The following is an 18,506-nucleotide window of genomic DNA, read 5'->3' on the forward strand; positions in this document are numbered from 1 at the left end:
TTCTTTTCCTTCAGGAGACTTCAAATTTAGGCAAACAAACTGCAATGGATCAATTCAATCATGTTTCTGAGAGAAGCACGATCAAATTGCCTATTTTTTATGCAAAATGTTCGTTTTTCCTTGACCAAAACAGCTTCTAAGCATTCCTCGACATCCTTCATAAGTTCCAAGAACCACTTAGGCTCCAATGCTCGATTAAACACATCCAAAGTTGCTCCTGAAGTATTGCTCCACTCAAATTATCTGAAAATGACATAAAAACATGAGCAGTATGAAAATTCTGACGGGAGACATAAGTTGAACATTATTTTAAACTAATGCACACGAAATAACATAAAATATGATGCAAAATGCTAATAAAAACTACCCTAAAAGATGCATAAAATGGCACCTATCACTCTCCCCTATCTCCTTTAATCCTAGGGTTTCATGAGTTTTGGGTGTAAAGCATTAGAGGCGGCGATACTTTTGGAGCTAATTTTTCATCGAGACTACAAAGGGTATTTGATTAGCATGTTTTTAATCAAGCAAGTGGTATGTGGTTCTATTTATGAATGTAATTCATAGGGTTTATAGTTTTTGTTTCATAAGTATGTCGATATTAATTGAGAAAATACATAGATTCAATTTAGGTTGCATGTACCCTTAAGAGTTAAGTGAAATTCTGCATGTACAAATTAATTATAACCTAAAAACCCCAATGCTTCCTTATTTTATAGATCTCGATGTATTCATTGGGATTGTTGAAGAATCCGGTAAATATCTATTAAACTCTTATAAATACAAATGAATATTGAGGCATATTAACACTCGTATTTAGGATGTTGGAATACGGTAAGTTGAACTATTAGTCGAGGAGCTAGCTTTCCCAAGGATCTACCACCTCGATCAAATGAGTGCATAGTTACTTTCGTAAACATGATTTAATACAAGTATTATTAAAAGTATTAAATATATGTTGAAAGTTTATATGTGAATTATATGCTTATTGATTGGAATATGTGTTTATATACATAGTGCAAACCAAATATGGTTTTATAAAGGATGCTTAATTTGAGTTAAATTGAAGAGATAAAGACTTGCCCTGTACTATAAAGATATTACATAGGCATGAGATCTGAGTTGAAGGATGATTATGAGTATTGTAATCTTTCCTAGTTATAGACTAAAACCTAAAGGAGACGCTTAGTTCAATTAACTTTGGATATGGGTAGTAATATATAAAGGGTGTGTGTGAATTTGGAACGGGAAGTAGAACTCTGTCCGATGACATTTTGTGATTTGTTGTAGTACGTTTTATGTACATGAGTACTAAATTAGTATTCCCCTCTTTTTAGATAGCTAGAAAGGGTGAGTCTATATCAGACCATCAACAAGTATGTCAGAGTCATCTGTCGGACTGAGATGCCGACCACTAACTAAATTAGTCTTGTGGAATATGCCATTAGACTTACAGTCTATAAGTGGTAATGAAGTGTGTGTTTATTAAATGCACTTTATCCCCCTCATGGTTAACTATATTGACTAACATGTGTTGCCAATGACACCCCAAAGTAGTAAAGTCAACTCATTGCTCACAGTGATCCATTAGGATAGATCTCATAAGATCATTGTATTAAGATTACTATGTGAGGATCGATGTGATAGGTAATTCAGGGAAAATGTCATATATGATATTTATGATGTGTTTATTGGATGACAATTGGTTTTGCATGGTCCTTTTGGGTTGCCTTCACCAAAGCAACTTGACTAGATGATTAATGGAGAAAGAGGTTATTATGGTTTATTAATATATTATAAGAATAATATATTAAAAGAGAAATCATATTAGTTAATTAATATTGATCAAGAATTAATTAAGAAATTAATTATCTGATTAAAAGAGGTTAATTGAACTTAGAGGACTAGAATTGCAATTATGAGATAATTGGATTTTAGGCTGTGGATCTTGTGGATTAAGGGGTTGTCACAACTAGAAATTTTGTGTCTTGTAATCACTACATTCAAGTAAAATGTTGAATCAAAAACTTAAAAGCATGTGTGATAACTTACTCTATGACAACAGAATTTCAAACAAATACACCATACAAGTGCTAAAAATAGTCAATAAGCAATTGGAAACCCTAGAAGTTCTTGTTTAGGTCCATTTTGGACTAGGACTTCCTTATTGGACTCAATGGCCCAATAAGCTTCCAATTTGACTATCATGGGCTTAGAACCTTTAAATGGGCTCTAATTGGACCCACATTCATTCATTTCAACATTTTGGGCCATATTGGGCCTAGAATGAAATAAATTAAATATTATGAATCATAATTAACTCAAACTAGCCCAACAAAGTGTAAAAATCATATTATATTTTAGTTGGACCAAAAATCATCCAACCTAACTCTAATATTGGGCTTAGGGGCATTAAAGCCCAATACTCTCTTTTCTTTCCATATTCTCGGCCCAAGGCCCAAATCCAAGAAAGGGGGGGGGGGGGGGGGGGGGGTTTAACTTCTTCATGCCACCTCACTTTTGTCTAAAGGATATCTAATCCTTTACACCCCAAACAACCATGCAAATCTCATTTCTCCATGCAACTTCTCTCTCTCCCTCTCTCTTCTTGTTTCGGCCGTGAGCAACACACACACACACACACATTTTCATCACTTTCACATATCAACACTCTCCAAAAACACCTCCATTCTCTTCACTAAATTTCGAAGATTCAAGAGCTTCACAAGGAGAATCCTTCACTAAAATCATTATCTAGGTAAGTTAATGCTTGGATCCATACTTTAGACTTCTTCTTATACTCAAAAATCTCTTCTTAACTCATGAGAAATCATGATCTTGTATCTTAGAAACACCTCAAGGCCGAGATCTTCATCATAGTGTGCTAGGGCCGAAAATCACTTCAAACTTCTTCCAAATCTTCTCCAAAACCGAAACCACACCCAAGGTGAGCTTCATACTCCCTATTTTTCTGTTTTATAAGTTTTGTGGGGGGGGGGGGGGAATACAAGCAAATGTGTAGATCTATATGTATTTGTATGCCTTGTATGATTTCTATGCTTATATGTGTGTTTTTGTGTGATTATGATGTTAGATCTAGTCATAGGCCCCTCAAAATCGAGATATACCTTATGTTAAATGATACTAGCATCAATTATATTTCTACATACAAAGTATTTCAAGAAAAATAGCTAAGTGGCTTAATAACATCTTCTTTGGGCTAAAAACTCAATTTTTGGACACAAAATGTTAAAAATATAAAGTTAAAGGGCCCAAAATGACATATTACGAATTCTGATGGATGAGAGGAGTCAAAACAGTTTCAATAAAATATTTTCTGGAAATATACTCATTTGGAGGATTAAAAATATAAATTTCAAGCTTAATGGGCTAAAAATGACATTTTCGGCCCAATAGGGCCCAATATGCGAAGTTTTCTGTTTTGGAGGGCTGAAACTGTGTTTTTCGGTAAAACAGTGGACTCTTAGTGTTCTAAGTCGTTTTTAAAGGTTAAAAATGCTTTTCATAATCAAAAAGGACCAAAGTTGCAAAAATTTTCCAATTTGGGCCAAAAATGTAAAAATTGCGAAAAAGAGGGGTTACAACCGAGAAAAATGTATTTTCAGGGACTAAAACTGTTTTCAACTAAAAATGTGCTGAAAAATATCAATTTCAATAAGTTTTGGTGTTAAAATGCCAAGAAAAATGGTTTAAGGACTAAACCGGAAATTTATTTATTCAAAGTGTTGAAAAAGTAAATTTACAACATAAAGACGGGCTGTAACAGAAAATTTTCGATGTTAATTCAATACAACCATTGTGATCAAATACTGGCACTGCGACTACCGACGAATTAATATACACAACAACACCAAAAATCGTTATTAAACGAATTGATTCGGTCTCGAATCAATAACAAATCCGAAACTACTAACACGACGACAACTCGATTCATACACGGAAAATTTGGGAAGTCAATACACACGTGAGAGTGCTCCGACGTCGATACACCATCTTTAGACCCAAAAGTGTAAAATCTTGTTTGTTGGGCCTAGCTAGCCCAATGACCTGATCTTTAGGCCCGAAGACATCAACCTTACGAGTTGTTGGGTCTTACATGATCCGACACAGCGTAAAAGGACTTTCAATGGCAAACGTGCTGCTGGTCCCCAAGGGTCCTTCGGTACTGCTAGCGAAGTCGAGATTTCTCCAATGCGAGTTGGGCTAAGGGTCCTTCGTATTCACAATAGCCTTGAACGACGTAGGGAATTACCGGAGGCTTCGCTCCTTCTTTTTCCCCTCGGTCGTGGGGCTACATGAGTCCGGGGGGTTGGGTTATGTGAATAAGTGCGAGCGACGCCTAAGGGATCGTTTGTACGGTTGTCAACTGGTCGTTTTCATTAACGTACGTTACAACAATTCACAACCCACTGTTAATCCAACGTCTCCGGAGCTCAACGAATACACCTGTCGCAACGAAATAACAACACATAAACTAATTAAAAGTAAAGTGATAGGAAAACGTCGGGTTTTCCTAGGGTTTTCAATTAATACACTTTTGAACTACATACCGAGTCTTACGAATCGTATTCTCACATTTATAGAAACAAACAAGCATACTTATGGATCTTCACACTTTTTATACTAAGTTCTTTTCAGAAAATATCGAATTTTCTGGTGGTTTTCAAACAATACAAAACATTGGATTTCAAACATTACTTATGAACTCACCAACATTTCATATGTTGACATTTTTCAAAATACTTGTATTCTCAGGTAACAGATAAAGTGAAGAAAGAATTGTACTCTATGATGTTTGCGGGTGTTTAATTGACAATGAACAATTTATTTTTGGGCATGTAATATTTTGAGACAATGTAATGGATGTAAACACTATCAGTTGTAATATTCAAATGTTGGTGATGAATGATGTTATGATTCATGTATATTCATTGTGATGGTATTCAATTGAGTCACAACAGCCCCCGGACGTTTCCGCCGTCTGGTTCGGGGGTGTGACAGGGGTGGATGAAATTAGGGTGGAAGCCCACCTTGAAATCGTCCAAGCCTCATTCCAGAATGTTCCATTGGACCGCTTAAGGCCTAAGTTATCCAATTAGGGTTTTGACTGAAACCCTAGCAACACCACTATATAAGGGACCCCAGCGTATCCAAAATCGGCGACCAGAAGAACCCTAGAGTCCTTAGAGCCGATTTTGTGCCTCCATATCCTCTCTCCAAGATTATCCTTCTTACCTTGGTGTTTTTGATCGATTAGAAGTATTACATTTGTGATAATAGGCTCTCAAAGATTGATGATTCTTGCAACAATCAAAAGGTAATCATCTAAACATGCTTTATATGTTATTTCGATTTTGATATGCTAAATCTAGGGTTTATAAGCTTTGGATAACTTGCATGTACAGTAGAGAAAACTAGATCCAAAGCCTTAGGGTTTTTCATGTGCACCATAGGATTGATGTTCTGCTCAAAATCCATCAGTGGTATCAAATCCTTGCTTGGTTTCTATTGTATTTGATGCATTGTGTATTTATTCATTTCTTGCAATCGAAATTTTTTCCTTCTGCCTGACAGACTCGTCAAGTCACCTGATGAACTCGGCGAGTCGGGGTGTCAGACAGAAGGATTTTCAGGATTTTGGCTTATTTTGACTTGGGATAATTACCAAAAATGTTTTAAATTAATAAAATCCGATTTTTATTGATATCATATGATTATCCTTGTCAACATAAAAGATATTTATCAATTAATTAGATTATTATTTCCTTATATGATAAACCTTAATTATTTGAATTATTTGGTTAAATTATCTTGCATGGAATTGGATTAGGTCAAAATTAGATAATCACCAATTAATTGTTTAATTATATTATTTGAATTCTGATCTAGATAGTTTTGAAAATTTCAAAACTTGCCCTCAAGTTTTGAATTTAAAATTTTGATTAAAAGTTTAACTTTGAAATAATTAAATTCTAAACCCTAGAATTTTACAAGCCTAAAATACAACACTTATACTATTATAAAATTATAAGAATAATAATTATATATGTATAAGATAAATGCTAGTCTTACCGTTATTAGGCCTCATTCACGAAGCCGATCTATAAGGGGGGGGGGGGGTATAAGGTTGTTGCCTATAAAATGGCAGTTTAATGGGTGTCCACTCTCACCCACCGCTTCCTTGATTGATTGAGGGTCGTTAGCCGAACGGTTAGGATAGGGCAACAAATTTCTCATTAAAAGTATAATGGTTAATAAAGTTACTAAATGTTTTTAATAAATTCACAATCTTAGTTACTTTAAGAAAAATGTGAAAATGGTGCTATTCCATGAAATTACACTTTGTACCTTTGCCAAGACATTAGTGGAGCGTGTGTGGTTAACCGGCACACTAATTTGGGTCTAGAAAAGGTGGCAAAGGGTGACTTGTTGTTTGTCATAGATCAATGGAGCGTGTGTGGCTAACCGGCACATTGATTAGGTGACTGTAACATCGAGGGCATCAAGTACATTTTCATGGTTATTCACACCTTCTTTTTGATCCTCGGTATCCCAGTGACAAACTTGAAAGGCATATCGAGATTTAAACATGTCATTGAAAAGTTCAATGAATCTCAAAAGATCTAGGAATTTCAAAACATTTAAAACTTAATTGATTTTGTTTTTCATGGTGGAAATTAGTGAATCCTCATTCACTTACCTTCAAATTATCTGTTGTTTAGATTACGACATCCCTCTTCTAAATTGTGAATAATGTTGTTGGATCCTAGCCCTAACTTCTCATTTGGGTGTTTAATTCGGGATTCTTATCTAATCAAACGTTGTCTCTTTTTCTTTTCAGATGTCTAACGCGAACAACAACGTTTCCGGCTCGAACTCTTCCAACTCATTCTCACTCATGAATTTGTGTGGGAGGGTAATTTTCGATGGGTCAAATTTCAATGATTGGATCTGTAACATTAGAATGGTTACCCGCTATGAGTACAAGGAGTATGTCCTCGAAAAGGAGCTGAAAGAAGTGAATGTCAACATTGCTACTCCCGAGGAGATCGCTGCCTTTGAGGCTCATGAGCGCGATGCTACGAAAGTCCATTACATCATGCTCACGACTATGACTGCCGAACTCCAAAATTCCTACGAGGACTTCTACCCCCATGATACGCATCTAGATTTATTGGACAGGGACCACTAAAGTGCCATGCAGGAGAGGTACGAGATCATCACTTCGATGATCACTACCAAGATGAAGGACGAAAAGTCCGTCACAGCCCATGTGCAAAAAATGCAGAGATATGTCGACCACCTGCTGAAGTTAAATTTTAACTTCGATGAGGACCTGGCGATTGATATCATTCTTCACTCCGTGCCTCCGTGATATAATCAGTTCCGCATGACCTATAACATGAACATAAAGGAGGTCACATTGAGCAAGCTTCAAGGCCCGTTGAGGACTGCTGAGAGCAACCTCGGTCGTGGGGTTACATGAGTCCGGGGGGTTGGGTTATGTGAATAAGTGCGAGCGACGCCTAAGGGATCGTTTGTACGGTTGTCAACTGGTCGTTTTCATTAACGTACGTTACAACAATTCACAACCCACTGTTAATCCAACGTCTCCGGAGCTCAACGAATACACCTGTCGCAACGAAATAACAACACATAAACTAATTAAAGTAAAGTGATAGGAAAACGTCGGGTTTTCCTAGGGTTTTCAATTAATACACTTTTGAACTACATACCGAGTCTTACGAATCGTATTCTCACATTTATAGAAACAAACAAGCATAATTATGGATCTTCACACTTTTTATACTAAGTTCTTTTCAGAAAATATCGGATTTTCTGGTGGTTTTCAAACAATACAAAACATTGGATTTCAAACATTACTTATGAACTCACCAACATTTCATATGTTGACATTTTTCAAAATACTTGTATTCTCAGGTAACAAATAAAGTGAAGAAAGAATTTTACTCTATGATGTTTTGCGGGTGTTTAATTAACAATGAACAATTTATTTTTGGGCATGTAATATTTTGAGACAATGTAATGGATGTAAACACTATCAGTTGTAATATTCAAATGTTGGTGATGAATGATGTTATGATTCATGTATATTCATTGTGATGGTATTCAATTGAGTCACAACAGCCTCCGGACGTTTCCGCCGTCTGGTTCGGGGGTGTGACAGGTTGGTATCAGAGCTTTGTTTATAGTGAACTAGCATATCTAGCCACACATTGATATGCAACTATAAACCAAAAGAGGGACTAACATAACTCTAAACAAAACAAGTAAAATACAATGATAAAACACCTTTGTCTGCATTAGGGATAAGGAACATAACGTCGAACCAAACAAGATAATGCTAGTATCTCGGTTAAATCAGGACTGTTCTTAGTGGTACCAAGGAGTGGATGTAGCCTGATCAACTACATTCTCTCCAAAGTATAACTAACACACGTTCTGATGAGATCGGGATAGCTAGGGAACCTAAAACTATACCCCTTTATCACCAAAAAGAGAACGCTTGCTTAGTCTGTACAATAGTTGTAGCATCCTCGGAATAATGTTAGCATATTTACATACTCGCGCAGACAGCATGGCTGGTTTTCATCACCCTGGAGACCCTTATTTCCCTAATCAGGGGAATAACGGATGGTTAGAGGAAGAGCCTGAGGAAGACCCCGAAGAGGAATCCGACGGGGAACCGGAGGCTGGAGACGAAGGCAAGCCTGCCGAACCCGAAGAGGACGAAGAGAACTTCGAAGAGGAACCCGATGACAGTGAAGGGGGTGATTCGGACGCAGAGTCCGAAGTCATCAACCCCCCTTACCCGATCAGGGTGCCTGCTTACCGTGTGGGCCCCACTGGTCCTACCCCTCCCTGGGGTATTGATCTTTGGAGATGGAGCAGACAACAGGGACATCGACCCCCGTTCGACATGTCACGCGAGTTCTTTGACCTGAGGGACGGAGGACCGGCTGACCGAGCCCTACCGGTCATGGTGAGACGCTTACGGAACACCGGCGATCTTGCTCAGGACACTGTTGATCATGTACGCCAGCTGTGGACTAAGGTCGAGCGTGCGGAACAGGAGACACGTGACGTCCTTCGGGAGTTTCACATGAGTCAGGTAAGGTGGGAGTCTCGACTTCAAGACGCGGAACGAATGGTGGCTCGTCTTCAGGGAGCATCCACATCCTCAGCACCACCTCCGGACGAAGATCATCGTGGTTAGGGATAGACTTATCTTAGTAGGTCGTTAGGAACTATGCTATGTACCCCCGACTCTATGTTTAAGTGACTACACTACTCATAGAGTCGTTATGCTGTCGAACTAGTGTCACTCATGTATGCTCTTACGGGCAAAATTTTCATATATCAAATGCGGATAATATTAGTAAACTTTTACGTGCTTTGTTATGATATTACAAATTGCTATGTGTTGAGAATCTATGATTGTATGTTGAATCGTAGGAATGCTTTAGTACGTACATTGCACCTAGTCAGTAGGGTCACAACCTTCCAGAAACCCCCAAACACTCAACATCTTTCCGTTTCATGACAGAAAGATGCCTCGCCGACCTACTCGCGTAAACCCTGGACCAACCCCACCCGAAGTTGACTCCACTGCATTCCAGGCAACCGTGTCTGCTGCGGTCACCGCAGCTATGGCACAACTCCACCAAGGGAATAACGGAGGAGGCAACGGGCAAGGGGCAGGGAGTTCGAACAACGGGATGAATCAAGGACCTACCAAAACATGTACCTACAAGGACTTCATGAACGCCAAACCACGAACTTTTAACGGCTCGGGAGGAGTGATCACTCTGAAGCGATGGATCGAGAAGGTGGAATCGGTATTCGAGATATGCGATTGTCTTGAGGAGATGAAAGTGAAGTTCGCAGCTTGCACTCTGGTCGACCAAGCGCTCACATGGTGGAACGGACACGTGGAAGCCATGACACTCCCGGTAGCCAACTCCATGCCGTGGTCGGAGATGAAGGAAATGTTGATGGCTGAATACTGTCCGCGCGGCGAGATACAGAAAATGGAGCAGGAACTGTGGAACCTCACTGTGCAGAATGCGAATTTCGATGCCTACATATCGAGATTTAGCGAACTATCCCTGTTGTGCCCGGGTATGATCACCTCGGAAGGAAAGAAGATTGAGCGATTCATTTGGGGACTAACATCACCAATCCAAGGAAACGTGATAGCTGCAAACCTGGAAATATTTGACAGTGCGAAGAGATTGGCGAAGAAGTTGTATGACCATAACACCAAAAAGGGTGAGAAGCCAGCGGAGGCTGAAGGAAAGAAGGAAGGTGATGGCAGGAAGGGGAAGAACAATAAGAGGAAGGGGCGTCAAGGCCCCGAGACATCTAAAAAGCAGCAGACAGTGGCAGTTAACGCTGTCACTGCACCGGTTCCAGCCACACCACATGCTCCAGCCTCAGCTGCTTCAAATGCTTCAAAACCTTATTCCGGTAATCTTCCCAAGTGCAACAAGTGTGGTTTCCATCACCATGGAGAATGCAAGGAGTTTCAGTGCACCAGTTGCAATCAAAGGGGACACACTGCAAGGTACTGCAGGACTTACCCTCCCCAGAACCAACAACAAGGAAACAGCAACAACAACAACCATCGCAACAACAACAACATCAATACCGGCGGCCATAATGCAGGGCCTAGCCACACCTGCTTCGGGTGTGGGAGGACTGGGCACTTCCGCCGAGACTGCCCTAACAAAAACAATCCAGGAAATGGAGGAACAGGAAGGATGCTGACCATGGGTCAAGGAGAGGCGGTTCAGGACCCCGCAGCTGTGACCGGTACGTTTCTCCTAAATCACACTTATGCATGCATCCTATTTGACACCGGAGCAGAGCGAAGTTTCGTAAGCAATAAGTTTAAACATTTATTAAAACAACCACCCCAGAAGCTAAATGAAACCTTTACGGTGGAAATGGCCAATGGGAAAACCGAATCTACCAGGAAAATCTACATCGGATGTACCCTAACCCTCAATCAACACGTCTTTCGAATATACTTGATGCCTATATCAATTAGGAGTTTCGATGTGATTATTGGCATGGACTGGTTAAGCCCCCACCATGTTGAAATTACGTGTCACGAGAAGGCCGTTCGCCTTCGCCTTCCCAATCACCAAACCCTAGTAATTTACAGAGACAAACCTAGCATGAACCTTCGCCTCATCTCGTGCATCAAGGCACAAAAATATCTACGAAAGGACAACTTGGCGTTCCTGGCTCACATAGTTGATAAGACCAAGGAAGAGGTTAACGTTCAAGACATTCCCGTAGCATGTGAGTTCCCAGACGTGTTTCCTGAAGATCTTCCAGGAGTACCCCCAGAGAGACAAGTGGAGTTTCGAATCGACCTCGTTCCAGGAGTAACTCCTCTCGCTAAATCACCCTATCGGCTAGCTCCTGCTGAAATGCAGGAATTGTCCAGCCAACTTAGTGAACTCTTGGACAAGGGATTCATCCGCCCTAGTTACTCGCCATGGGGAGCCCCAGTCCTTTTTGTCAAAAAGAAGGACGGATCTTTTAGAATGTGCATCGATTATAGAGAGTTAAATAAACTCACTGTTAAAAATCGCTACCGACTTCCGCGAATCGATGATCTATTTGACCAGCTCCAAGGAGCTAGTTATTTTTCTAAAATAGATCTACGGTCCGGATACCATCAACTCAAAGTCCGGGAAGAGGATATTCCAAAAACCGCTTTCCGAACTCGCTACGAACATTACGAATTTGTCGTAATGCCCTTCAGTCTAACAAATGCCCCTGCCGCATTTATGGACCTAATGAATCGAATCTGTCGACCATTCCTTGACAACTTTGTCATTGTTTTCATCGATGACATCCTCGTCTATTCTCGAAGCAAAGAAGAGCATGGCCAACACCTCCGACAAGTCCTAGAAACTCTACGATCGGAAAAGCTGTACGCCAAACTCTCCAAGTGTGAGTTCTGGCTCCGGAGTGTGAACTTCCTAGGTCATGTAGTCAGCCAAGATGGAATCCATGTGGATCCTTCTAAGGTCAAAGCTGTTGAAGGATGGGCAATTCCGACAACACCTACGGAAATCCGTCAGTTCTTGGGTCTAGCAGGCTACTATAGGAGATTCATTCAAAACTTCTCTACGATCGCCAAGCCACTTACCTCGCTTACACAAAAGGGTGTACCATTCAAATAGACGGACAAACAAGAAGTCGCATTCCGAACCCTGAAACAAGCTCTCTGTAGCGCCTCGGTACTATCGTTACCGGAGGGAACGGAAGATTTCGTGGTCTTCTGTGACGTGTCAAATCAGGGCTTAGGTTGCGTTCTCATGCAGCGTGGAAGGGTGATAGCTTACGCATCTCGCCAACTAAAGACGCACGAAGTAAATTATACGACCCATGACCTGGAATTGGGAGCCGTGGTCTTCGCTCTGAAAATTTGGAGGCACTACCTGTATGGTACGAAGTGCACCATCTTCACGGACCACAAAAGTCTCCAGCACATCTTGAACCAGAAAGAGTTAAACATGAGGCAACGAAGATGGGTTGAATTGTTGAACGATTACGAGTGTGAGATCAAGTACCACCCAGGCAAGGCCAACGTGGTAGCCGATGCATTAAGTCGGAAGGAGTACTCAAATCATCGTACGAAAACTCTCTCTATAACCATCCAATCTCACTTAGCCACTCAAATTGCGGTAGCCCAGTCAGAGGCAATGAAAGCGGAAAACAAGGCAAGCGAAGCATTGCGCGGGATGGAGAAGAACCTAGAGGCAAAGGAGAAAGGAGTATACTACTTCATGAACCGTATTTGGGTCCCTAAAATCGGAGGATTTAGGGAGGTAGTTATGAAGGAAGCCCACAGGACACGATACTCCATTCACCCTAGTTCAGACAAGATGTTTTTGGATATTAAACAACACTATTGGTGGCCTAACATGAAGGCGGAAATTGCTACCTATGTTAGTAAGTGCCTTACGTGTGCCAAGGTAAAGGTGGAATACCAGAAGCCCTCAGGGTTATTACAGCAACCGGTAATTCCTGAGTGGAAATGGGAGGGAATTTCTATGGATTTCGTGACCAAGCTACCCAAAACGTCGGATGGACTAGACACCATATGGGTAATAATCGACCGACTGACGAAATCTGCCCATTTCCTGCCAATCAAAGAATCCTACAAGATGGAGAGATTGACGCGTTTATACATTCGAGAAATCGTGAGACTCCATGGAGTGCCAAAATCTATTATCTCGGATAGGGACAGTAGGTTCACTTCACGATTTTGGCAATCACTCCATAAGGCAATGGGAACTCATCTCGACATAAGCACCGCTTATCACCCGCAAACGGATGGTCAAAGCGAACGAACCATCCAAATGCTCGAAGACATGCTCCGCGCATGCGTGATAGACTTTGGGAAGTCTTGGGATACCCACCTACCTTTAATCGAATTCTCGTATAACAATAGTTATCATTCGAGCATCAAGGTGGCTCCTTTCGAAGCACTGTACGGGCGTAAATGTAGATCACCGTTATGTTGGGCTGAGGTGGGTGATACCCAACTAGCAAAAACACATAGGTCGGACAAAGCACTAACGGGACCGGAGATCATTCGCGAAACCACGGAAAAGATCGTCCAAATCAGGGCTCGATTACAAGCATCACGTGATCGACAAAAGAGCTACGACGATAAACGGCGAAAGCCCTTAGAGTTTCAGGTCGGTGATCGAGTACTGTTGAAAGTCTCACCCTGGAAAGGGGTTATACGTTTCGGAAAACGGGGAAAACTGAACCCACGATACATTGGACCTTCGAGATCGTCGCCCGAATAGGTCCAGTGGCGTATAAGCTGCAGCTACCCACAGAGCTAAACAGTGTTCACCCCGTACAAGTGCTACAAATAGTCAATAAGCAATTGGAAACCCTAGAAGTTCTTGTTTAGGTCCATTTTGGACTAGGACTTCCTTATTGGACTCAATGGCCCAATAAGCTTCCAATTTGACTATCATGGGCTTAGAACCTTTAAATGGGCTCTAATTGGACCCACATTCATTCATTTCAACATTTTGGGCCATATTGGGCCTAGAATGAAATAAATTAAATATTATGAATCATAATTAACTCAAACTAGCCCAACAAAGTGTAAAAATCATATTATATTTTAGTTGGACCAAAAATCATCCAACCTAACTCTAATATTGGGCTTAGGGGCATTAAAGCCCAATACTCTCTTTTCTTTCCATATTCTCGGCCCAAGGCCCAAATCCAAGAAAGGGGGGGGGGGGGGTTTAACTTCTTCATGCCACCTCACTTTTGTCTAAAGGATATCTAATCCTTTACACCCCAAACAACCATGCAAATCTCATTTCTCCATGCAACTTCTCTCTCTCCCTCTCTCTTCTTGTTTCGGCCGTGAGCAACACACACACACACACACATTTTCATCACTTTCACATATCAACACTCTCCAAAAACACCTCCATTCTCTTCACTAAATTTCGAAGATTCAAGAGCTTCACAAGGAGAATCCTTCACTAAAATCATTATCTAGGTAAGTTAATGCTTGGATCCATACTTTAGACTTCTTCTTATACTCAAAAATCTCTTCTTAACTCATGAGAAATCATGATCTTGTATCTTAGAAACACCTCAAGGCCGAGATCTTCATCATAGTGTGCTAGGGCCGAAAATCACTTCAAACTTCTTCCAAATCTTCTCCAAAACCGAAACCACACCCAAGGTGAGCTTCATACTCCCTATTTTTCTGTTTTATAAGTTTTGTGGGGGGGGGGGGGGAATACAAGCAAATGTGTAGATCTATATGTATTTGTATGCCTTGTATGATTTCTATGCTTATATGTGTGTTTTTGTGTGATTATGATGTTAGATCTAGTCATAGGCCCCTCAAAATCGAGATATACCTTATGTTAAATGATACTAGCATCAATTATATTTCTACATACAAAGTATTTCAAGAAAAATAGCTAAGTGGCTTAATAACATCTTCTTTGGGCTAAAAACTCAATTTTTGGACACAAAATGTTAAAAATATAAAGTTAAAGGGCCCAAAATGACATATTACGAATTCTGATGGATGAGAGGAGTCAAAACAATTTCAATAAAATATTTTCTGGAAATATACTCATTTGGAGGATTAAAAATATAAATTTCAAGCTTAATGGGCTAAAAATGACATTTTCGGCCCAATAGGGCCCAATATGCGAAGTTTTCTGTTTTGGAGGGCTGAAACTGTGTTTTTCGGTAAAACAGTGGACTCTTAGTGTTCTAAGTCGTTTTTAAAGGTTAAAAATGCTTTTCATAATCAAAAAGGACCAAAGTTGCAAAAATTTTCCAATTTGGGCCAAAAATGTAATAATTGCGAAAAAGAGGGGTTACAACCGAGAAAACTGTATTTTCAGGGACTAAAACTGTTTTCAACTAAAAATGTGCTGAAAAATATCAATTTCAATAAGTTTTGGTGTTAAAATGCCAAGAAAAATGGTTTAAGGACTAAACCGGAAATTTATTTATTCAAAGGGTTGAAAAGTAAATTTACAACATAAAGACGGGCTGTAACAAAAAAATTTCGATGTTAATTCAATACAACCGTTGTGATCAAATACTGGCACTGCGACTACCGACGAATTAATATACACAACAACACCAAAAATCGTTATTAAACGAATTGATTCGGTCTCGAATCAATAACAAATCCGAAACTACTAACACGACGACAACTCGATTCATACACGGAAAATTTGGGAAGTCAATACACACGTGAGAGTGCTCCGACGTCGATACACCATCTTTAGACCCAAAAGTGTAAAATCTTGTTTGTTGGGCCTAGCTAGCCCAATGACCTGATCTTTAGGCCCGAAGACATCAACCTTACGAGTTGTTGGGTCTTACATGATCCGACACAGCGTAAAAGGACTTTCAATGGCAAACGTGCTGCTGGTCCCCAAGGGTCCTTCGGTACTGCTAGCGAAGTCGAGATTTCTCCAATGCGAGTTGGGCTAAGGGTCCTTCGCATTCACAATAGCCTTGAACGTTGTAGGGAATTACTGGAGGCTTCGCTCCTTCTTTTTCCCCTCGGTCGTGGGGCTACATGAGTCCGGGGGGTTGGGTTATGTGAATAAGTGCGAGCGACGCCTAAGGGATCGTTTGTACGGTTGTCAACTGGTCGTTTTCATTAACGTACGTTACAACAATTCACAACCCACTGTTAATCCAACGTCTCCGAAGCTCAACGAATACACCTGTCGCAACGAAATAACAACACATAAACTAATTAAAGTAAAGTGATAGGAAAACGTCGGGTTTTCCTAGGGTTTTCAATTAATACACTTTTGAACTACATACCGAGTCTTACGAATCGTATTCTCACATTTATAGAAACAAACAAGCATACTTATGGATCTTCACACTTTTTATACTAAGTTCTTTTCAGAAAATATCGGATTTTCTGGTGGTTTTCAAACAATACAAAACATTGGATTTCAAACATTACTTATGAACTCACCAACATTTCATATGTTGACATTTTTCAAAATACTTGTATTCTCAGGTAACAGATAAAGTGAAGAAAGAATTGTACTCTATGATGTTTTGCGGGTGTTTAATTGACAATGAACAATTTATTTTTGGGCATGTAATATTTTGAGACAATGTAATGGATGTAAACACTATCAGTTGTAATATTCAAATGTTGGTGATGAATGATGTTATGATTCATGTATATTCATTGTGATGGTATTTAATTGAGTCACAACAGCCCCCGGACGTTTCCGCCGTCTGGTTCGGGGGTGTGACACGGGTGGATGAAATTAGGGTGGAAGCCTACCTTGAAATCGTCCAAGCCTCATTGCAGAATGTTCCATTGGACCGCTTAAGGCCTAAGTTATCCAATTAGGGTTTTGACTGAAACCCTAGCAACACCACTATATAAGGGACCCCAGCGTATCCAAAATCGGCGACCAGAAGAACCCTAGAGTCCTTAGAGCCGATTTTGTGCCTCCATATCCTCTCTCCAAGATTATCCTTCTTACCTTGGTGTTTTTGATCGATTAGAAGTATTACATTTGTGATAATAGACTCTCAAAGCTTGATGATTCTTGCAACAATCAAAAGGTAATCATCTAAACATGTTTTATATGTTATTTCGATTTTGATATGCTAGATCTAGGGTTTATAAGCTTTGGATAACTTGCATGTACAGTAGAGAAACCTAGATCCAAAGCCTTAGGGTTTTTCATGTGCACCATAGGATTGATGTTCTGCTCAAAATCCATCAGTGGTATCAAAGCCTTGCTTGGTTTCTATTGTATTTGATGCATTGTGTATTTATCCATTTCTTGAAATCAAAAATTTTTCCTTCTGCCTGACAGACTCGTCAAGTCACCTGATGAACTCGGCGAGTCGGGGTGTCAGACAGAAGGATTTTCAGGATTTTGGCTTATTTTGACTTGGGATAATTACCAAAAATGTTTTAAATTAATAAAATCCGATTTTTATTTATATCATATGATTATCCTTGTCAACATAAAAGATATTTATTAATTAATTAGATTATTATTTCCTTATATGATAAACCTTAATTATTTGAATTATTTGATTAAATTATCTTGCATGGAATTGGATTAGGTCAAAATTAGATAATCACCAATTAATTGTTTAATTATATTATTTGAATTCTGATCTAGATAGTTTTGAAAATTTCAAAACTTGCCCTCAAGTTTTGAATTTAAATTTTTGATTAAAAGTTTAATTTTGAAATAATTAAATTCTAAACCCTAGAATTTTACAAGCCTAAAATTCAACACTTATACTATTATAAATTTATAAGAATAATAATTATATATGTATAAGATAAATGCTAGTCTTACCGTTAGTAGGCCTCATTCACGAAGCCGATCTATAAAGGGGGGGGGGGGGGTATAAGGTTGTTGCCTATAAAATGACAGTTTAATGGGTGTCCACTCTCACCTACCGCTTCCTTGATTGGTTGAGGGTCGTTAGCCGAACGGTTAGGATAGGGCAACAAATTTCTCATTAAAAGTATAATGGTTAATAAAGTTACTAAATGTTTTTAATAAATTCCCAATCTTAGTTACTTTAAGAAAAATGTGAAAATGGTGCTATTCCATTAAATTACACTTTGTACCTTTGCCAAGACATTAGTGGAGCGTGTGTGGTTAACCGGCACACTAATTTGGGTCTAGAAAAGGTGGCAAAGGGTGACTTGTTGTTTGTCATAGATCAATGGAGCGTGTGTGGCTAACCGGCACATTGATTAGGTGACTGTAACATCGAGGGCATCAAGTACATTTTCATGGTTATTCACACCTTCTTTTTGATCCTCGGTATCCCAATGACAAACTTGAAGGGCATATCGAGATTTAAACATGTCATTGAAAAGTTCAATGAATCTCAAAAGATCTAGGAATTTCAAAACA

This window comes from Lactuca sativa, chromosome 5 (genome assembly GCF_002870075.4).
Source record: "Lactuca sativa cultivar Salinas chromosome 5, Lsat_Salinas_v11, whole genome shotgun sequence".
Lineage (NCBI taxonomy): Eukaryota > Viridiplantae > Streptophyta > Magnoliopsida > Asterales > Asteraceae > Lactuca > Lactuca sativa.